Raw genomic sequence first — 23,912 nt, forward strand, 5'->3', positions numbered from 1 at the left:
ATCTTACCGTGCCATGGACGCCCAAGGACCATCTGGTCGCGCTTAACGCGCGGGTGTCTCATATGCGCTGCATAGACCGCAATCTTTCGGACATCCCTGATGTAGCTACCCAGCTATACAGGACTTTATGGCCTGGCGAGGAGGTGCCGGACACCTTCACCCTTATCAGCGACCGCCTCAAGGGTGCCGGCAAGAGGATCCGCGAGTGGCAGTGCTCTGCTGCCCGCGCTGGAGCGGACTCCGCCCTCCGCGTCGCCTGCTCCTGGTACCCGGAGCTCAACCTGGATGCGCTTACCGGCGTGCGCGAAGGCGCAGAAACGGATCTGGACTCGATTCTTACCGCTAAGCGGCAGGATCGCGCGTACCGGATCGCGGAGTATGCCGACATGCGCACCTTCATCCCTCCCCCTCCTGGCGTCACGGACTATCTCGACGAGGAGGAGGATGAAGCCGAAGAAGAGCACGGACGACGCCGATGCCGGTCTTGCTCCTCAGGAAGCCCTAGCTGCGTGATTACTCTCTTTGAAATGTTTGCACGCTATCCGTTCGTTGGTCTGCTTATCTTTGAAACAATGTTCGTTAAATTCTGCCCCGGAATGCCGGGGTCTATGATGTAAGACTTTAAGTTTGCCTGTGGTTGTGCTACAACATTTCCTGCCGGTAAGTTATACCGGTAGCTAAGTATTTCTAAGTTTGCTCTAGCACATTTGCTTTTGGTTTTATATTTATACTGCACTTCAAAGATTCCTCAATTGTTTCCGCATCCAATTTGATGCATACTTGGTTCTTTTGCCTTGGCTCTGCCTGCCTTCTCTGGGCGTTCTTTGGCGTATGAGCACAAGGTTCTTTCACCAAACAAGCATCTTCTTGAACTTAGAAATAACTTTGAAATTTTGCAAAAAACCGGTTTAACCGGGGTTAGTTAAACTTTCCGGATTGTTCTTTCCTGCTCTCCCTTCTCGCAGTTCATGTGCTTATCCCCTACCGGTTTATCTTGCTTGCCATGAAGCCGATTTGCGGACAGCAGCAGAGTCGAAGACTCCGGTAGGATTTAGCACACTACTAAACCGGAAAGAAAAAACATTCAATAAGCAACGGTAAGCTGAAAAAATAGACAAGTTACATGCAACTTAAGTTGGGGTAGTCCGAGATTCATTCAAGGTTCGGCATCTTTTATTCATAGCATATAAGGTACAAAAAAGGAACTTCTTACACCACCACTTCAAGAGTAGAAAGGGCGCCATGAGCTACGTTCCATGGACGCTTGCTCTCCTCTCGGACTGTCCGCCTTTCCTTTCTTCCACTCCTGTGCATCGATCAAGTAGTATGCATCATTGTGAAGCACCTTGCTTACACTGAAGGGACCTTCCCATGGTGGCAAGAGCTTATGCCGGCCTTCAGTGCGCTGCACCTGGCGAAGTACACGATCGCCTTCCGGAAAACTCTCGGGTTAACCTTAGGTTATGATAGCGTCTTAGGTTTCTTTGGTAAATGGCTGTTCTTGCCAAAGCCAGCTCTCTTGCTTCTTCTAGCAAGTCCACATCGTTTTCTCGGCCTCTTTGACCTCCTGCTCGGTATAGAGCTGTACCCTTGGTGAATCATGAATGATATCGGTTGGTATCACCGCCTGCTCCATAAACCATGAAGAAAGGAGTGTATCCAGGTAGACCGGTTTGGGGTTGTTCTTATACTCCACGATGCGATGGTAGCTCATCGAGCCAACATCCGGTGACTTTTCCACCGCATCAATGAGTCTAGGCTTGATACGGAAAGCACCAAAGCATTCATTCTTTCCACTTGGCCATTGCCTTGTGGGTGTGCGCGAGCACAAATCCCGGTAGGATGTTGTTGTCTTCACAGAACCTTTTGAACTCACCTTGAGCAAAGTTGGTTCCATTATCGGTGATGATCTTTGTGCGGGTATCCATACCGCAAAATGACATCTTTTAGGAATTTCACCGCTGTATGCCCATCACACTTTGCGATAGGTTTTACTTCTAGCCATTTGGTGAACTTATCCACCATGACCAAGATGTGAGTCATGCTGCTTCTTGCAGTTTTGAATGGGCCAACCATGTCCAGGCACCAAACAGCAAATGGCCATGTTAGCGGTATTGTCTTTAAACCGGATGCTGGGGTATGGTTTTGCTTGGCGTACCTTTGGCAGCCGTTGCATTTTCTTACCAAATCTTCAGCGTTCTCCAAAGCAGTGGGCCAATAGAACCCATGCCGGAAAACTTTTGCTACCAGCGCCCTTGATGAAGCGTGATGCCCACATTCTCCTTGGTGAATTTCCTCAAGCATTTCTTTTCCTTCCTCCGGTTCCACACATCTTTGAAGGACACCGGTAACGCTTCTCTTGTACACCTCACCATTGATGAACGTGTAAGCTTTGGACCTTCTTTGTATCCTCCTTGATTCATTTTCGTCAGCCGGCAAGGTGCCGTTGATCAGGAATTCCTTAATAGGTTTAACCCATGACGGTATCTCTCGAACCAGAAACACCGGTGCATCTATTTCCATGCTATCCACCAGCATCATTTCTTCCGGTATGGGTACCGCAGTCCCCGAGCTTACCGGAGCAGTCCCCGAGCTTGCGGGCAGTCCGGGTTCCCTTCATCGATATCCATGGGTACTACGTGTGACTACGGTACAAAAATTGATTACGACTCGGGCTCGGTTTGATCGATGGCACTCTTAGGTGAGCCAAAGCTATTCCGGGAGGAATTTCTTGCCTAGATGAGCCCAGCTTGGACAAAGCATCCGCGGCCTCATTTTCTGCTCGCGGCACATGGTGAAACTCACACCCTTCGAAGAATCCGGCAATCTTTTGCACGTGAAACCGGTACGAGGCCATGTTGGCATCTTTTGCATCCCAATCTCCGGAACACTGCTGTACCACAAGGTCTGAATCTCCATAGCAAATGATCCGGTGTGCACCGATTTCTTTTGCGACCTTAAGCCCATGGATCAAAGCTTCATATTCAGCGACATTGTTTGATGCCCTGAAATGCACTTGCAAAACATACCGGAGGTGATCTCCTTTTGGGGAAGTGAGCACCACACGGCAACTAGACCTTCCTTGAGCTTGGATCCATCAAAGTGCATCTTCGAGTATTCTATCCTACGATGCGGCGGTTTGTCTTGCATCTCCGCCCAATCAACAAGGAAATCAGCCAAAGCACGTGATTTTATGGCATCTCTTCTTTCATACACCGGCACGTATGGTGATATCTGGATTGCCCATTTCGCAATCCGGCGGCTGGCGTCTTTGTTGCACATGATGTCGGAAGCGGTGCTTCACTTACCACCTTCTTGGGGTGCTCCTGAATGTAATGCTTGAGTTTTGTAGTGGACATGTAAACTCCATAAGTCCATTTTTGGAAGTGAGGGTAGTTTTGTTTTGATAGGGAGAGCACCTCGCTCAAGTAGTATACCGGCCTGCGGACGGTTTTTCTTCCTCTTCTCTTTCAACCACAACCACTACACTCACAACCCGGTTTGTTGCTGCTATGTATAACGACATAGGCTCTCTTTCTAGAGGTGAAGCCAGTATAGGTGCTGTGGCTAGCATTGTTTTTAGCTCTTTAAACGCTGCGTCTGCTGAGGGGTCCAGGCAGACGTGTCGGATTTTTCATGAGAGCATAGAGTGGCGAGCTTTTTCTCCCAATCTGCAACACAAACCGGCTCAGCGATGCCAAGCTTAGGTAAACTTACGCACATCTTTTAACTCTCGAGGGATAGCCATTCTTTCTATTGCTCGGATCTTTACCGGATTAACCTCTATGCCCCGGCTTGATACCAGGAAACCGAGCAGCTTGCAGCGGGGACACCAAAGGTGCATTTTGCGGATTGAGTTTCATCGGAACCGTCTTAGGTTATCGAACGTTTGCCGGATGTCCTCGATTAAGGTGTTCTTTACCTTAGTTTTTATCACGATGTCATCCACATAGACTTGTACGTTTTTCCCAATTTGATCAAACAAGCATTTTTGCATACAGCGCTGGTACGTTGCACCGGCGTTGCAAACCAAAAGGCATAGTGACATAGCAATAAGCCCCGTGCGGGGTAATGAACGCAGTTTTTATTTGATCTTCCTTTTTCAAGGGAATTTGGTGGAAACCGGAATAGGCATCCAGGAAGGACAACAACTCACACCCAGCAGTTGAATCAATCACTTGATCGATTCGTGGCAAAGGAAAAGTATCTCTTGGGCAAGCCTTGTTCAGGTTGGTGTAGTCGATGCACATGCGCCACACCTTCGGAGCTTTTGCCTCCAGGTTCTCATCTTTCTTCTTTTCAACCATTACCGGATTGGCCAGCCACTCTGTGTGCGTGACCTCCACAATGAACCCGGCAACAAGCAGCTTGGTTACCTCTTCTCCTATGATCTTTCTTCTGTCTTCAGCGAACCGGCGCAGTGGTTGCCGCACCGGCTTGGCATCTTTCCGGACGTTTAGAGAGTGCTCAGCCAGCTCCCTCGGAACACCTACCAAATCATCAGTTGACCAGGAAAAGATATTCCGATTCTCACGGAGGAAGGCGACGGCGCGCTTTCCTATGCTTGATCAAGGCCGGCACCGATACGAACGGTGCGCTGCGGGTAAGCGGATCCGACACGATGTCCTTTGTTTCATTTGTCGGCTTGAATGCCGGTGTGCCCATGTTTTCACTCATTGCCGCTAAGCTCATTTGTGAGGATTGAGCCAGCGCAACAGCTGTTTGCATTCTTTTCTTTTCCTCCGCGATCACCAGCGATTCCGCTAGGTTCGATCCGGCAGATGCAGTTTCCAGTGAGATCTTATAGTTTCCCACCACAGCCAATGGTCCACGAGGTGCCGGCATCTTCATCTTGAGGTAAGCCGTATGAGTTGTGGCCATGAAGGCTGCCAATGCCGGTCTCCCCAGCAATGCATGGTAGGGGCTGTCTAGATCCACCACCTCAAACTCCAGATTTTCCACCCGGCAATTGTCACGTCCTCCAAATGCCACGTCCACCCGAACTTTTCCTATCGGGGCACAGGACAAGCCAGGAACAATCCCGTGGAACGTTGTGCGCGTTGGCTGAAGCATGTTTTCTGTTATGCCCAGCGTATGCATGGTGTGCTTGTACATGATGTTGATGCTACTGCCATTGTCTATCAGCACCTTGCTGAACTTCACTCGAGCTTGCGGCCCTTTCATGATTGGGTCCACAACAAGAGCATATCCACCCGGATTCGGCATGATCTTTGGGTGATCCTTGGATGACCAGGTAATTTCCTGATTGGACCACATCATGTACTTGGGAACTGCCGGCGTCACAGCATTGACCTCCATGGAGCGCCGGTGTACACTTTGCCGGTCTGTTGGCTCAGTGACAAAGACAACACAGCACAGATGCGGATCTTCGTAAACATTCCGGCCTAAAGGTGCCGGTGGAGGTGGCTGGTTATCATTTTGCTCCACCCGGTTAACTTGCTGGTACTGCTGCCGGTTTGGTTGCACCGGTAAGGCGCTTGCCCCGGTAAGTGGTGGTGGTGGCGGTAGCTGTTGCTGCTGCTGCGGCATGTCTTGTGGTGGCCGCGCATCTTTCACTGTTCCTTTTTGCATCAAGTACTTGGTCCAGGTGCAATCCTTTGTCAGATGGTTTGACGGGTGTGCCGGATTCGGCGTGTGCCACCGGCAAGGCTGATCCATGGCAGCTTCCATGGTGTATTTTGTGGGTTCTTGCCAGTTTCTTTTCTGGGCCCAGGGTTTCTTTTCCACCCATTGTTTCTTAGGACCTGCCCATGGCTGCGATCCGGTTTTTTGCCTCTGGCTGTCGCTGGCCTCGAAATTTTCCTGCACAGCAGCAACTTGCTGCGGACCGTACCTTCGATCCGGAAAATCTTCCCTTCTTTTGTTATTCCGGTTGTCCCGGTGTTGTTCGTGGCGCAGCTGCTCCGGCTCCGGTTGCACTGCCGGCTGCGTTGGGTCTCCCAACGCGTAGCTATCCGCCACACGTATCATCTCTGCCAACGTTGTCGGCATGTTGCGCTGCAACTTTTGCCACAACGGTGAACCTCTTCTGCATCCACTGCTAAACCAAGCAATGGCTTGTGCCTCGATTACCCCTTCACAGGAGTTCCTTGTGGTGTTCCACCGGGCCAGATAATCCCGGTCTGTTTCATTCGGACGTTGCACACACAGAGCAAGTTGCTGCGGCCTGTTTGGCCTCTGATAGGTGCTGCTGAAATTGCTCACAAAGGCCTCCTCAAAATCCAGCCAGCCATTTATGCTTCCTGCCGGCAAGTTGTTTAGCCAGATTCTTGCCGGTCCAACCAAAAACGATGGTATGATCCTCACGGCCCAACGCCGGTTTCCTCCTCCTGCTACGGTTCCTCCACCGCCTGCAACGTATACCGCGGTCACGTAATCCGCGAGCCAATCTTCCGGCTTTGTGGTGCCATCATATGTTTTTGTGTCACGGGGCAACATAAAGTTGCGAACTGGTGGTTTTTCTTTCATGATCCTTGGGCCAAAGCACTTCGGACCCGGAGGACCTTCCTCCTCGATCATTTCTGACAAGTACACTCTATCCAGACGGTGCCTCGCATCCCGTTCCGGTAAGTATCTCTCTCCCAAGCGTTCTCCCAATGGGTTCCGGTATGCTGCCGGTCTGGTGGAATCGGCTTCATCGTAACATTCCGGTACCGCGGCCCTTGCCTGCCGGTACCTTGGGGGATCCATTTCCTCCTCGTCGTACGCTGCCCTTGCAGCTCGATAGTTTTGCCCGGTCTCATATCTACCGGCATGATTGTTTCGGCATAGCCTGCGGCGTAGCCTCGCTCTGCCCCTTGGCTTTTTCTACCGGCATCATGTTGCCGGCTTGTTGCTTTCCGGCAAGAACCGGATCGTACACGATCATTCGCTGCGCATTCACATCTTTTTCTCTCCTTCTATCCGGATGGGGGGACGATGCCTGCCCATGGGACTTGCTACCGGCATTTTTGTTGAACGCGCGGATTTTGAGGCCGCTGCCTTGTTCAGCTTAGCCACTGCTCAGCATTTTGCTGCTCTATGGTTTCCAGCAGCTCTCGACACGCTCTTGCTGCTTTACCAAAGCCTCTCCGGAAAGCGACTCGCACGGCTCTCTGCAGCCTTAGCAGCTTTTATAGTTTTATCCGGGCTGCTATACTTAGGCTTTTCCACGATGCTAACTGAGATGCGAGGCGCTCTTGCCGGTAAGAATCTCTTTGCGCAAATCTTGATCTAGGTTGCGAGCTTTTAGCCGGTTTTCCGGCATCCTAGCAGCATGCGCGCTAACAGAAGCAAAGCCATGGGCAGCGTTATACTCACGTACGGTTAGGTTCAGCTCGCGCTGCGCCCGACGATGTCCTTGCCGCTCTCCGGCATCTTACGGAGCTGCGCCTCCAGCTCCTCACTTTGAGCATTGCCGGGTCGATGTTGCGCGATGGGGGTGGCGAGGACGTTCATCGCTACTGGAGCGGTGTCTCCGGTGGCGCGGATGATGCTCCCGCTGCTCTGCGCCACGCTCCAGCGGTGGCTTAGCCGCACGGGTCGAAACCGCGCGACCGACACCTTCGCCGCAACCTCCTTTCTGCACCAGCCACACCGGTCATCATTACCTCAACGCTGCCGGCGGCGCGGCCAGCACAAAGCCATCTTGGCGGGTCCGGTGCCACCAGCACCGGCGAGGCGCGGCGCACGGGGACGGTGCCGAAGTAGACGCGGTGGCTGCCGAACTTCGATGATGCGGCCATTCTTGGGGAAGATGCCGCCGTTGGCGAAGCAGCCCGCGTTGTCGTTGATGAAGTCCATGGCGTAGATGCGCTGCACCAACGCGGACACCGTACGCTCGCCGGAGATCTCGAGGACGCCCGCCCGAATGTGAACTCCATCAAGCGCCACTTCATGCCCCACGGTGGGCGCCACCTGTCGTCGTGGTGAACGAGCAGATGCCATAGGATGGCTTAGATTAGGGCCGAATGGACGCAAGAGGATTCGGGGGAGGGTTTGCGATCAGGTGGGAAGAGATTCCGGATGGTTTCCTCAAGAACTTGGCCAAGGCCAGAGGTTGAAGAAGAAAGACACAAGGAAGAACTCCCTCTAGATCACCATTTTCATTGATTCACACAAGTTCTGAGGCTACGCCTTCCTACACACGCGCGTACATACTTGCCCGTGAAGATGGGCTGCCCCCTCTCCTTATATAGGGGAGAGGGTGGCTTACACCGCAAGAAACCCTAATGGCATCTTTGACTGGACAAACTACTTTGCTGAGTTCTTGTACAAAGCTACTTTAATCATAGGTGACACCGGGGCCTTCTTTTATCATAGAAGGCGACGTCCTCGGCTTCTTTTTCCGTCACCTCTCTCTTTGGCGCCGTGGCTCTGAATAAAGTTACTTTGCTTAGCTCATCCTTGTCTTCTTGCTCAAGAGAATCTTTGACCAGTCCTGCCGACAGGCTCTCCTTTCCGGTATCTTTTATACCGGGTTCCGGCATACCCCTTTGGGGATACCGGCTTAGCCTTGCTCTCCCGGATTCCTACTAGGCTTCCGGCAAGAACATTAAACCGGTATCTTGATGGCTCAAACCATCCGGTTTGGCATGCCTTTGGCATACCGGGGGTTATCCCCCCAACAGCATAAGAATGAGATGCAATCGCTCTAAGCGTGACCTAACCCCGATGATTTAGGATTAGTGAGTTGTAATGATTAGCTCAGGGTGTGTTGCGCTTTTAGAGTGATTCACATACAAGGTTCTTATTCAGGTGTGATTACTTGGTATTATAAACAGATAGATAATAAAGCATAATAATCGATTGAGCACACAAAGAATGATAGTTGGCATAATGTTAACAAGTAAAGAACAGTGGTCAGTTTTAGTACTATCTGGCATGGTTAATGATTAATTATCATATACTTTTAAAAGAATAACTTTTGAAGAACATGTTCTTTAATAAAGAACAAGTATGGTAATTAAGTGGTTGGTTTTCTATGGTTGACTATGGCTTCATGTAGTTGCTGGAACAGGTATTAGATGGATCCCAACAAAGTTGGATTCATTAGCAACTAGGCTTGATTGGTTTTACTTAAGAATAAGCAACTTAAGCAATTAATTATTCATGGTTGCTATCATGGTTGATATACCTTGTTGGTGATAGCTGGTTATTGGCTATAGGTTCTATTAGGCAGGATTGATGATGATTCCTTATTTTCTTCAAAAGAATAACTTTTGAAGAACATACTTCTTAAGTAATAAGAAGTATTGCAATTAGGGTTGAGGTTGTCTAGGGTTTGGCTATTGGATCTACTAAGTAAGGCATGATGGTTTCCTAAATAGGATGATTAATAATTATCTCATACTAGTAGGGTTTAGTGGAACAGGGTTATGTAATGTGAAATAATAGGTATGGTTGCTATTAGGTTTCATCACCATGGTGTGATGCTAAGCTTGGATAATTAAGGATGATTGTTTTGGTAATAGGATCTAGGGTTTATACTTGGTTAACCCTACTTGATTATCTAGGTCTGGTGAAGATGAACACATGGGATGCTAAGTAGTAGTGATAGGGTTCCCATATTTTATATGGATTTGAACTAGTTTTTAGTTGCTAAATATGAATCTATGTTTATTGGTGAAGTAACATGATCACATGTTACTTAGGTTTTAAGTTTAGGAACAATTTAGGGTTCATAAGAAGTAATGGATCTAGGTTCTAAATGGCATTAGGGTTTTAGGATTACACATGAAATGATGAGGTTATCACTATGTTTCAATGGAACTAGGGTTTCCTAATTACCCTATAATTCTTGGATTAATAACTTCATTAATAAAGTTGAAGTTATTAATAACTTTGAAATTAAAATAATATTGGATTTGTCTTTTTATTATTTTTAAAGAATTAATAATTAAGGTAATTTATTAATTAGGGTTTAAAATCCTCCTAATAAGGATTTAATAAGTTAATAGAAAAGGAAATTAATTTTAATGATTTCCTTAATTACTTACTGGTTTTTATTTATTTTATGAAGTTTTCCTAATTATTGAATTTTAATTGAATTTAGAATTAAAATTAAAGGCTTAAATAACAAGTATAAAATAATTAAATTTTTATTAAAAATAAAAATTTCATATTATATTTTTATTGGATAGAGTTTACTTTTTTATGAATTTTGATATCTTATTTATATTTTTCTGAGTTAAATTGAATTTTCTATGAATTTGCAGAGTTTCAGTAATTAATGAAATTTGAAATTTAAAACGAAATGACTAGTTATACCGGGCTAGTCTACCCACAGAGGCTGACTGGTGGGGTCATTGATTGATCGGTTGCCATGTAGGCAACGACTGGTCAAGGAACGCGGAATGGCCCCACTGCCACGTCGACCTCGCCGGTCCACTCGCCGTCGGCGAGTCAACACACGACGGCGACGCCGTTTTTCGGCCTACTGGGACGCGCGACTATCATTTTCCGGACCCCCTCTACACGCTGAGTCTGATGGTGGGTTTTGCTGCTCGAAAAGACCACCGGAGCTTCGCCGGAATTCATGTCTGCGGCGCACAACTCCGGCGAGGTCACGAAATCGGGCTACTGTATGCCAAACGATAAAGATAAATGGGCTATGAGTGCGTATTTGTACCCTGGATCGGATGGTGTGGTCACTGGTGAGGATTGGGGTCGGATTCGAGCCGAGTTTCGCCGATACCGGCGATCACCGGCGCAGGGGAATCCTCGAATTGGCTCGATAGAGGATGCTTCGATGCGATTCCTTGTATGGGCCGAGCTTGTCGAGGACGGTGAGGAAGGTGGTGTGCTCGATTTGGCTAGGGGAGGCTTCCATCGCCGGCGATTGAAGTCACCGGTGCGGCCAGGGTTCGGTGTGGGGAGGAAATCGAGCGGAGGAGGAAAAAATTGGAGACCAGGGTTTGTCGGGAGCTTTTATAGGGCGCTCAAGGCGAGCCTCGTCACGCCGTCGATGAAGGAGGGGTCGACAGCGAGAGAGGAGAAGCTCCTCACGGTGCCGTGCTGCCCTCCATGCGTGAGGAGAGGATGAGGATGACCTCCTCACGTTGATTTTCAACGAAGGGGTAAGTTTGGGCTGGTAAGTGGGCTTCTGGTGGGCTGCTGGGCTGCTCGGATCTGCCAGGTAAGCCCACCATTTCTCTTATTTTCTTTCCTATTTTTATTTCATGTTTTCCTCTTCTATTTTGTATTCTGTTATAAATCCAATTCAAATTATTTTATACCCTGCAGGTAATTTATACTTTAAACATTTGATAACTAGATAAAGGGCCATTGTATTTCTGAGTTATTCTGAAATAACCATTTGACATAAGTGAGTTCTATTGTAAATTTTGATTAAGCATGATTTTATGCACTATTTTAATTTCCTTTATCTTGTGTATCAATTTTATTTTTTAATGATTATGGTTGATGCTTTCAACCAAAAGTATTTCAGAGATTGTTCTTAGTGCTTGATTTCTATTTGAGGAATTGGTCACTTACACATGATTTTATGTGAGTACCAATGTATTAGGGTTTGTAGTTTCTATTATAACCCCCTTATGAGGGTTAATACTATAAGTACCTTTGAAAGTATCTTAGTAAGTATTGTTCCCCTTATGGTTGATCTTGGTTACAAGAATAAGTGATTGATCCCCACACATGGTTTAAATTATAGGACTTAGCACTAGGTGACTCTTTTGTTTTATAATTGAAGCATAGGATTTGATTAATGAACCATTAGGGTTCTAATGCTAATTACTTAATGACACATGGGTTGAATCTCAATTATGGCTTGGTTTTATATTATGATTACCATAGTGAGGTATAAACTAGGGTTGAGATATAGTTCTAGTTTATGGAATTGGGATGACATCATATTGCATTTGATAGGGTTTAATCTCCTCTAACCAAGGTAATATGGTTACTTGCTTAATTGTTTCTGTTCTCCTTTAATTACTAGGGACTTGAGAAGTGGTTTTATCTTATACCAATAGTTTTCTATTATGTCTTTAATCAACTGTTAAAGTAACTAAAGTTATCATAGTTCTTTTTATAGTTAACTTTGGTCATCTGGATGGATGGTTTCTCACCATATTAAGTATGGAGTTTTACTCTAAGGTTTTCTTAGGTTCTTTAATTGAGGGATGAGTGAAATATAGATATGGTAGGATTCTACTTATTATCCCCAAGTGATCTCCCTATAATTTCATGTGGGGAAGGATACCTACTTATCATATAGTGTTTAAATTAGGGCTTACTTTTCTACTTCTCCAAAACATGGTCATGGCATATACATGATCAACTTGTTTATAATATGTCTACCTCAAGTTCTTAGGGTTTATGATTATTACTCAATTGATAATGATCAAGGTTTGGCTTGCTAAAGTATATCTCTCCTGAGTTAGGTTTCTCACTTCTAAGATCAAGTATTGTCTTAATCAACTAGGATATAATATCTCCCTTATAGTTTCTTGGGTGGACATGGCTATGGTTGTCTAAATAGATTATATCCCAGGAGAATGCCTGAGATATTCTGTTAGGGTTCTACTTAAACAATGTTGATATTATCATCTGGGTATATGGATAGTTCTCTCTCTCACATTCAAGTGTTGGCTTAACTTTCTTGAGTGTAACACCTTAGCTTGAGCTCTCTCTCATAGGAATAGTTTATTCAAGGGTTTATGGTGTACTCCTGATATCCCCTTAGGTATCTAGGCTCAGGTTCTATTTGTCTAGCTTAATTGGTTTATTCTCTTCCTCACCTTATCAGTTCATGGATATGGTATTATTCCATGTGATAATAGGGTATCTCACCACTCCAAGATGGAATGGTTGTTCCTAATGATTTAGTTCAAAGGTTGTCCTTGATTTTTAAATAGGTCAAGCTGGAATTAGTATGAATGGTCTCACTCATTTGGGAATGACTTGAATAATACTCTAGGGTTCCTCTTGAAGATGATGATTAGAATTACTTGGATGTATATCCAAGGTTTAGCTCAAGGTTTGTTATTTCCTCTCTAATAATTATTATAGAACTCTCACCTCTCTAGGTTTGATGTATAATAATATGGAATAGAGAAGGATATATATTTCTAGAGTTGATCTCCTTGTTATGTTTCCAAGAGTAAAGTAGAATGAATACCATGAGGTTCATGGTAGGATCAAGGATTAGTTTAAGACATGGAAAAGATAAGTGAAGAATGGTTTCCCAATTATTGTTACTTGATTTCCAATTAATTGTAGATTCATATGTTATGGCAGGGAATTCCATATTATGATCTTTTATAAGATCAAGCAGTTGATCTTTGAGTAAAGTATTGTTGTGTTGATTATTAGTTCCATTTGATCTAACCCCTTAGATCAAATCATCTCTACCCAAAACAAGGTTTTAGCAAAGTCACATTGAGGTTTATAGCGCTTGACTTGATGAGCTATTTCAATTCCACCAAGATCAAGTGAAACTTCAGTTACTGTGACTGTTTTACTTTAAAGCGCGAAAATTCCCCAGATTTTCTATGCATGAATGCAATGCACACAACTGTTTCCTCTATTTTTGTAACCCCATTACCTGGGATATTACAGAGGCCGTGTTTTATAACCGGACATGAGTAGTTGTCGCTGATCAGCCTTCTGTCGTCGGCCGCTGCAATGCGGGCCCGTGGCCCATCCGTGCAGACTCTCGGCTTCCCAAACTTAATAGACCGATGGATAACGTTGGATAGGTGAGCGTGCATGACCGATCCGTCTGTCCACGTGATCCGATTCAGACATGGCATGACCGTTTGAGTCGGGCCGGTCGATATGCCCTAAATTACGGAGTAATAGTATTCTTTCTGAAAACCTACAAAAGAAATATACACATATAAACTAGAGAGAATGGGATACCTATACGCGATAGCTTTCCGACGCCTAGCGGAAAAGGAAATCGAAATAGTACAGAACAGTACTACGTAGTTTAGTACGGAGAACTACTCTGCAACGATCCTTTTTGAACAGCACTCTGCAACGATCTTGAACAGCACTGTGCAACGATCTTGATTACTACGCCCGCACGTACGAGTTGCACGCTTTCGGTGCGCAGTACTGGACGGCCGTCCGGCGGGGAGCAAATGCACACGCTGGGCTTTTTCTGCCGCGAGAATTGACGCGGAAACCCGTACGCACGCAGTAACACTCGACGACCAGCCGGCCGGCTCAATCAAGGCTCTGCTTTTAAAATCTGTATAGTAGCTTGACAAAATTAATGCACCCCTCGGCTAAGTTGTTCGAAGGGATGCGCCGATGCGGCTAGTTCTCGGTTAATCTAAAACTAATTTAACTCTCGATCACTCAATTTCATGTGAAATTAATGTGTAATTGAGAAAAAGATGCACAATTATATACGTACGTGTAATTGCACACCCATGTGTAATTTTGATACAGACAAACCTCGACACAGATCTTATGGTTTGGCGATTACCTAAAACTAACTTAATTCTCGGTCAACTGGCAAGTACACTTCGTCAACCGTCCACGTGACGGTCGATTAGGAGGCGCTCACGGTTACCAGCCGCCTCCTGTCGGTGCCGCAGGTCTGCCCCAAATTTGTGGCCTTCGGGCCATAGAGATGGGGTGGATTTGGCCCCCGTCGGTTGGAGGGTTTCGTTTTTTCTGGTTTTAGGGTGAAAGTTGGTGGGGCGACGCTCTGGTGGTGTCGGCACGTTCTTCTCCAATAAAGTCTCCCCGGTTTCAGCCCCATCTCGTCGGCGATGTTGAGAAGCCTGTGGGGGTGGTGTGTTTCTCGAAGACATTTTATGGTCGGGGGATCTTCAGATCGTGATGGAGCTTCATCGACGGTTATTACTTCTTCCTCGTCTCTGGGACGGATGTGGTCTTCTTGACCCATTTGACGACTTCATGTCCACATCCAATCACGCAGGCCGACTCAGGGAGGAGCGGCAGCGGCGACGCATCGTCAACTTGGTTTGGAGGTTGAAGACGAATGGCATCTTAAGGGTTCCTTTGATTCAAAGGATTTGCATAGGAATTGTGTAGGATTTGGTTCTATGGGAAAATTTCCTATACATGTTGTTTGATTCATAGGAACATATCCTATAGGAAAAAATCCTATAGGAATCTTGTAGTGTAATTCCTATAGGAAAAATCATTAGCTCATACCTCATGGAAAAATTCCTTTGCTACAATCAAACAAACTTCATCTTCCTATAGGATTCAATTGGACATGTCATTCCAATCCTATACCTTTCCTATTCCTATGCTTTTCATATCCTTTAAATCAAAGGAACCCTAAAGGGAGGGGATGTTGCTCGAATGTGGATGACATGTTTTCTTAGTTTGAAACGGAAATAAACTACAAAATAATACATTCATATCTTATTGTGAGTTAACATATAATGATGTACTCCCTCCGTCTGGAGAAATGATGCCACAACTCTGTGTAGAGACATAGGAATCTGGAAAAAGTTGAGATGTCCTTTGTTCAGACGGAGTAATAAATAATAGTCTTATGCTTTTAATCATAGAAACAACTTACCATTTTGCCACTTGGCAAATATTTTTGTGTGGAATAATTGTCATATATTGTATTCGGGTGCAAATATATCCGTTTCTATATTCAGAATTATAATCAGAATGTCAAATAATTCAGATTGTCTGCGGCTAGTACAATAATCCCAGACAGTCCCGAACTAGCCGTCTAGCCGAGGTAGGCAGGCAGACCAAAGGGCGTCACGGATTCGATGGGCAGCATCAGCAAACCGGTGGTCAACACAACACTTGTGCATGTCTGCCCCTGCAATTGCAAGGTGGCGCATGCCAGGACATCAGTTCTAGACCTGCACCGTAGGCGGATCGAACAGCAGCGCTCCGCAGGGTGGGGGTCCACTGCAGGGTAGTACTACAGCTCTGCGACTGCGATCGAGCCCCTACGACTTGCTCGTCCGTACGCCTGCAGGTGATCAATCCATCGAGCGCGCAGCGTGCCGGGAAATTTATGGGACGCATTCATGAACCGTGAATCGCATGAGCAGCAGATGGCACGGTGCTACAACCCAAAATTAGTGTGCTCTTTGCGAAACGGGCACGGTCGCGTAGCTGAACACGTTAATTTATTCTAGTCAGCGATCGAGGTACGTATGCTTTGTTTGCTGCCTCTGCCTCATGGTCCCCATCGTGGCGTCGTGCTATGTAAGGCCGAGTACGTCCTACGTATGTGCGAAGTCAAAAACTGCAAATGGTAGCCGAGATTTGGGTTGCTCTCTTTATTTTTTAAAATTAGAAATCACATTTTAAAGTTGAAGAATATATGAAAAAAATCTACATGTAACCAATGGTGTATGCTATAAACCTATAAAATCTCCAATGTGAAATTCTTTATATTCTGGGCTACATAGAAATGAGGAAATCTGATAAGTATTATAATTTTGAAATGTGCATGATTCACTATGCATAGATGAAACGTAGGCTGTATTGTACGTACGTACGTACAAGCGGGCGGGCGGGCGGGTGAGCGGACCACTACTGGCACCTATCTACACTACTTAAAAAGGAGGAAGATGTTCCTTATTCTGCCAATACGTCAAACCTTTCGTCGTCTCACCCGTCCTTCCGCGCGTCCCCTCGCTCTAGGCCCACCCGGCGGGACTCCCACTCCCATCTCACCCCCACATCTCCGTCAACAGCGCTGACGACCTCCACCCATATCCCTCTCTTCCTCCTGGCCAACAACAAGATCACGCAGTGGCCCAACATCTCCCCATCGCCATGACCTAAATCCTGCCTTCATGGATTGTAGATCAAGAGGATCGGGGGAGCAACACCACCAGCGACCCTCTCCGGATATGAGGATCTGTCGCCCATTTGCGCCCCTCCCCAGATCCCCACACCTTCAATCCGGCCACCATGACCAGGAAAGAGAGGGGAAAGAGGAGACCATCAAGAGCCGAGCAACGTCGAACGGTTTAGGGGAACGATGGAGAATTGTCTAGTATCCACCAGATCGAGATTCGACACTGCAGATCCGAGTCAGATGTGAAAACTTTCTCGTCTTGGGTATGCACCATATGCCAAACCGACACAATAAATCCTGATGTTCTTGTACTTCTTGCTTTCTCAAATCCAGGGAGTTGATTATCTGAAGTACGACAACTGCAATAATGGTGGCAGGAATATGGTGGAAAGGTGAAGAGAACAATACTGCAAACAGTACCAGTGCATTGAGTCTTATGTGTTAGATATACCGTCACGGCTCATGCAGATATACTAAGATGAGCAACGCCATCAGGAAATACGGGAAGAACATCTTCTTCTCACTCTGGGAACATCATGCATTGCTGATTCACACTACTGCGTTTCGCTGTTTAGGGGAGACAACATCACAACAACCCTGCTACATGGGCAGGTGGCATGGGTAATAGCTGAAGAACAACTGATGACATCGCCGACAACTGGAACAGGTGCTGCTCATATCATCAACTCTAGAATTTTGGTCAAGTAGCTACTGGAATTAGCAGGAATGATCGTAAGTTACGTTGTTACTTCAGCATGACATCCCGTGCGGACCAGAATGAAGAATGGGCCTCCTACGCCGGACCTGGTGGATGGGACGGTAGGAGTTTCAGACAACTCTGTGCCAGTATTGGTGATTGACAAGCCATTTGTTAGATTCGAACTGGTGTCCTGCTCCAATCTCAGATCCTGACATGCTTGAAGTTGGGAACGGTGGGATGACTGAAGCAGAGTACCGCTCGCACTTCAGCGTCTGGGCACTTGCCAAGGTACACATCTCCCCCCATATGCATTCAATAATGTTGCTTCAATTCTCAAAATTTTCTCCATTTCCTCACTGCGATCCTGGTATGAGTTGTGTAGGCTCCTCTTCTGATTGGGTGCGATGTGCGCTCGATGAGCCAGGCGACAAAGGGCATAATCAGCAACTCAGAGGTCATCGCCGTCAACCAAGGCAAGTATTATCTTCCACTTACTTTCCCAAGATGCCTTCTTCCAATGGGATTTCAGTGTACTCCAACAACATTTTTTTTAATAACAGACAGCCTAGGTGTCCAGGGAAAGAAGGTGCAATCTAATAATGGTTTGGAGGTATTGCTCCATTCAAACCCCTTAGTCCTGACTTCCACGACGAAGCTTGAGCCATATCAAAGCAAGATAAAAAAAATGTAGCATGATTCGGAGTCTGTAGTTGCGTAATTGTTTGTAGGTATGGGCCGGTCCGCTCACCGGCAACAGAAAACCCGTGGTTCTATGGAACATGCAGGGGTACCAGGAAACCATCACTGCATATTGGTCAAGCGTTGGGCTCCCTGCATCCGCTGCCGTCACTGTCTACGATCTATGGGCGGTAAGCTCGCTTTCTTCAGAGCTCTTTGCCTTTTCTAATAATGCACTGCAGGTTCCAGCGTTTATAATAACAATTTCCGTCTTCTCGTGCAACACTCGTCATCCTCCGCTCAGGGGCAAATATCCGCCTCGGTGGTGCCTCATGACTGCAAGATGTACAGCCTGACACCAAAGTAATTATATACGGAAGCATAGACGAAGTCCGTATTGGGGGTTACATGCCAAGATTCATGAAAAGGGTTTGCAGTGAAGGATCGGTAGAGCTGAAATGAAATTTGAGAGATGCAATTTGGTTATTTGTGTACCGCTAGAAATAAACTGTAGGTGTATGTGATGTGCTACAAAACGTCGGCGCATTTGTTTCAGAACAAGTTTGCAAGTTGTAGCGAAAGTTTCAGCAATAAAAAGAATTTCATACCACTATCTTCTACCTCCTCCCATGATATAAATAAAATGTTTTGACGAGCTGTTTTTTTAGCTTGCCAAACGTCTTAGGAACAATAACATTCAGCTGTACTAAGTCAGACATTTGGGCCCTCAGAGTACATTGGGGTTTCTCCCTGAAATTGTTGGGCTCAGCCTAAACAAACTAACCCAAACCTGTAGAAGCGTGCAGACTCTACGGGTTATCAAGAGAACATGGTTATGAAATCATATTATTGTGTCCTATGTAATAGGGATATCTGTATAAGTAAATGTTTCTACATGACAATATATTTGGAAATTCTATAATGCGAAGTTCGAACATAGGAATTGTCAGTTTAGTTTTTTATCCATAACTAATGCTTGCAATGTGAATTGTTTAACTCAATTACACTTTCCTTGCAGAGCCTCGTGGATCAGGATTCTTGTCCAATTTCGAAGAGATATAAAAGGTAAGCTACACCACATTCTCAGCCATTCATCTCGAATTCCACCTTGATCACCATGCTCCCTCTGTATGATATCTATGATATAAATGTTAATTCTGCTTGATATTTTTAATTTTACCTCATGGTTCTGCCCAGACTTTGTCAGTAATATGTAAATAGTAATGTGGAGCGCCTAGCAAGACATGCCTTCTCTGCGACCAGGCCCCGAAAACAGTGTGCCACCTAATGCTTGAATGCCTTTTGCTAGGGTAGCTTGGCATGAAGTGCTGGCATGGCTCAGAATGATAGCAAGAGCGCCAAATGGGTAGGAGACCCTTATAGATTGGTGGTTGCAAGCAAAATACCAAACTCCCAGGCAGCTGCGCAAAGGCTTATTTTGTTGAAAAAAATAAGATTTCATAAACATTGTTTTCTCTTTGAAACCTCAAAGCAACACCAACAAGGAATCATGCGAAAAGTCTTGAAGGACAATATGCTTTAACTAATAGTATCCTGTCTTAGCATGTCTTCAGCTGTTAGTTTCGGCTTCATCATTCTGTCAATTTTGTTGACAATTGTTCCTTTTAAAAAACCTATGTTGTGTTCCTTAGTATTTCCAAGATCTTCTTGTTATTACGAGACATAATGTAGTATCTCTATTATATTGATGCAGCTTGAACTGATATTAAGCCTTTGTGGTATGTCTTTCGAAGATGTATATGTGCCTCTTCATTTAAGGTGCTTTAAAAGCTTGTTATCTTGCGGGCTTTAATATTTTTTTTGCATGTTCTATTGTCAGGTAGATCTATTGTGCCATCCTTTTGAGGCGGTGCATTTGGTGTAGTTCCAGTCTTAATGTTGGTTCAAGTAAAAAAATATTAAGGTGGCAAGAGAGAAAAAAGATGGACATATTCAGATAGGACTTGTAAGGAGCCAATTTATTTTCAACTGCCCCACAAATGGGCAAAAATGATAACCTTCAGATTCCTTTTTGTAGTCTATTTGCATATATAAACTTACTTCTGTAATATAGGATACTCGCCATGTGCCTGTTGTTCTGCTAGCAAAATGTCGTTGAGCACTAAACATTTGCCACTATCTACAACTGAATGGTGTTCCAATTGTTCATGAGCTGGAAAGGTATGCTATCTAATTGCAATTTGTTTCACAATACCCATTTTGATGCTTTTTTTTAGAAAAAACAGACCAAAAAACAATCTACCATACTCAAGTGTTTAAGTGTAAAGGGACACCCCAAAGAATCAAATATGTGTATACATGTATGTCAAATGGTAAGGTAAATACTTATGCACACTTGGAAAAAATGTATTTTAGTAACGGGTAAACTTTTTCTATTATTGATTAAACATTGCCGATTAGCTTTTTTAGATATGAAATACAACAACTCGCACTGGAGAAATCTGTTAGATATGGGGATGATTTTGGAGACAAATATGGCACCTGATGTCCGCTGCTAAACTACCAAGTATTATGCAACTAGCTTCTGCTTTTATTTTGAGAGCTTTGGTTGTCAAAATCCTTGTTAATTATTTTCCATGGTTCGGTTAGCTTTTCAATGGCATAGTCAGGGCTAGAAAGTTGTTAACAAGCAGATATGCTGAAACGGGGTTTGCAAAATGATTTTCAGCTATCATCTTGAGTCAAAATTGTTCATTTGTAATCTAGAAGCTCCACTATAATCTATGTCTAAAAAATTTAGCATTCGCACCACTGTCTTACCGACGGAGTTTTTTTTTTACCCTAACCATTATTGAAGATTTGCTAAACCTCCTTTGTGTTTGAAACAGAAGCCTACGATTCAAGATTGTCTCTAGATATTTGAGGCTACGAATCAAGGTTGTCTCTAGATATTTATGAATATCAAAGTATTGTTTGGATTAATCACAAAAGAAGTATTCCTTCAGTTATACATGTGTTTGCAGCACCCATGTTTTGTGAGACAAAAATATATTCAAAAGGAGAGGTTGTTGAGTTGACAATTATGACGACGTAGAACACATATGTGGGACTTAACGTGGAAGAGTAACAAGAAGAACTAGAACTTAGAACCACGCAGATGCACAACAATTTTGTTTTGTTTTTGCGTTCGATATTATCATGATGTAGTACATTATGATATCCTTGATTTATTTTAAATTTTTATAATGAGTTGTGAAATATATATGTATTAAGAAATAAAATTTAAGAGCCCATAGCAACGCACGGGCATTTGTACTAGTCCTAGTAGAAGTTGGAGAGCTATCTGTTTACTTTTCTTATTTTGTAATTCAGCATGTATCTAGATCGGCCAATCACGCTATGAACTACATAGTGGAGCTGAAGGTAGAGTCTGCCCGGAGTGGCTAATGGCGTCATGCCGATGAATGGCGATTTGCCGATCCCCTCTTTCCCCTAAGCTTCCCCTCCAATTACTTCTCAGATCTGGCTTTCCCTGCTGCTTCTCATCCTTCCCCATCGCTCCATCTTCTTAATCTGTTTATCCCCCATAGAAAGATCCTCTTTTCTTAGGGAAAATTGGTTCTATACCATCAAAAGATCCATACTTTAGAAAAATACCACTGAAAGTTTTGTCTATAGAAAAATACCATCCAAAGATTGCTCCGTTAGAGATTTGTGCCATCACCGTGAAATACCACGTCAACTAGAGTTGAAAAAGGAATCGATGGATTGGGCATCGTCTTCCTCCGTTCCGGTAGGTCGCCGCCGCGTCGTCCATCTCCCGTGTCGCCTAGTCCTAATCCTCCTCATTTGGTTCCTAGACACTCCGCGACCGTGGCTGGATGTGCTCGTTCGCGAGCGCCTTCCCATTCCGTGCTTGGCGGCGGCGGCGACCTCCTGCTGCCTTCCCGTTTCTTGCTTGGCGGCGGCGGCGACCTCCTGCTCCGTGCTCGCGGCAACGGCGGCCTCACCTTCTGCTCGTAGTCGGCGGCGACGTCCCACTACTCAAAGCTGCTTGACGGCGGCAGCGGACTCCCGGCAGCTCCGTGCTCGGCAGCCTCCCACGCTGCTCCGAGCTGGGCGGCGACATCCTGCCCCGTGCTCGCGAGACGGCGGCCTCCCGCGCTGCTCGTGCTTGGCGCCGACGTTTGTCTCCTCCGCTGCTCCGTGCTGCTCGACGGCGGCGGCGAACTCCCCGCTTCTCCGTGCTCGGAGCTCGGTGGAGGCGGCAGCAGCCTCCCCTGCTAGTCCGTGCCCGCGCAGCGGCGGCCTTACAGTTTTCTTGAGCTGGGTGCGTTCCTGTGTTTTCTTTGGGTCGAAATAGACTTTTCTACTCCAGTTGACGTGGAGCAAACGGCGATGGTACCAATCTACAACAGAGCAACCTTTGGATGGTATTTTTCTAAACACAAAAATTTCAGTGGTATTTTTCTAAAATCTGGATCTTTTGATGGTATAGAACCAATTTTTCCCTTTTCTTAGGAAGACACGATTTACACGAAAAAAAGGAAAAATCCCCAAATCCTTCCTCTTTCGAGCTGCTATTTCTCAACCTCCCCACCTTAAGCTGTGTGCCTGATTCGTATCGCACAGCTGCACACAAGACCCTGCCTCCGGATTAGTTGGCTTCTCAAGCTCGCGCTCGTCCATCTTTGAGCACGCGTCCGTTGCACTGTCAAATCCAACCTCGGCACCTCTGATTTCTCTTGCAAGCCTTCAATCCACACCAAACCAACGCCTTCTGTCCGCGGCATATCCACAGACAAAGTGTTTCTGCACGGCAACGGCCAAAACACGAAGATTAGAGTGAAAGCAACTGCGCCAACCACGAAGGCGCCACTGGCACGATGAAGGCCCTGGGATGGAATTCCCATGGCATGGGCAAGAGCCTTCACAGCCCGAAGATGTGTTACCTTGCAAGAATGATCAATTCCACAAATGCTCAGGTTACTTTCGTTTCCGAAATTAAATCTTCTAAAGTCAAATCCTCTGATCTTATTACTAGGTTCAACATGTCTGATAGCATTGTAGTTCCCTCTCGCTGTCGCTCAGGGGGCCTTTGGATGATGTGGTCTGATGATCTTGAAGTCTGTGTACATAGTTCTAGTTTTCATGTTATCTTATCTACGGTTGTTCTTAGAACTACTAATCAAAAGTTTGGGCTTGTTTGTATATATGGTGACCCTTATCATCACCAGACTAATCAGATTTGGGATCAAGTTGCTTCCTTTGTGTATGATAACCGCAATTTGCCTATGTTATGTATTGGGGATATGAATGAGCTTTTATATGACATGGATAAAAATTCTCCAAATGTTAATCGCTCTCGTATGAATGCTTTTCGAACTTTGGTGAAACAGTGTGGGTTATTTGATTTGGGTTATAGTGGACCAGCTTACACATGGACTAATAAACGTTTCTCCTCGAATCCTACTTACGAAAGACTTGATCGTTGTTTAGTCAATGCTGAATGGTGTGCTAATTATCCTGTTTCAAATGTTTACAATATGCCCCTAATTCATACTATGAGTGATCATGCTCCTATTTTATTATCTACCGATGGCCCGGTTCATAGAATTAGACAGTCTTTTAAATTTGAAAATTGGTGGCTCAAAGAGCAAGACTTCCATTCTCATGCTAAAGCTGTTTGGTCTACTAGTGCAAATCGTTCTTTCTAGGCCAGAACTAATCACCTCGCAGGAGCACTCAGGATTTGGTGTAGGAAAAAGAAACCTATACAACAGGAACTCA

General features: G+C 45.3%; 1 pseudogene; it reads left to right on the forward strand.

The window, feature by feature from the left end:
* LOC127322487 (alpha-galactosidase-like) overlaps positions 1–18,528 on the forward strand; it is a 31,798-nt pseudogene extending 13,270 nt beyond the window's left edge.
* Positions 18,529–23,912: the final 5,384 nt, after the last annotated feature.

Source organism: Lolium perenne, chromosome 1 (assembly GCF_019359855.2).
Source record: "Lolium perenne isolate Kyuss_39 chromosome 1, Kyuss_2.0, whole genome shotgun sequence".
Classification (NCBI taxonomy): domain Eukaryota; kingdom Viridiplantae; phylum Streptophyta; class Magnoliopsida; order Poales; family Poaceae; genus Lolium; species Lolium perenne.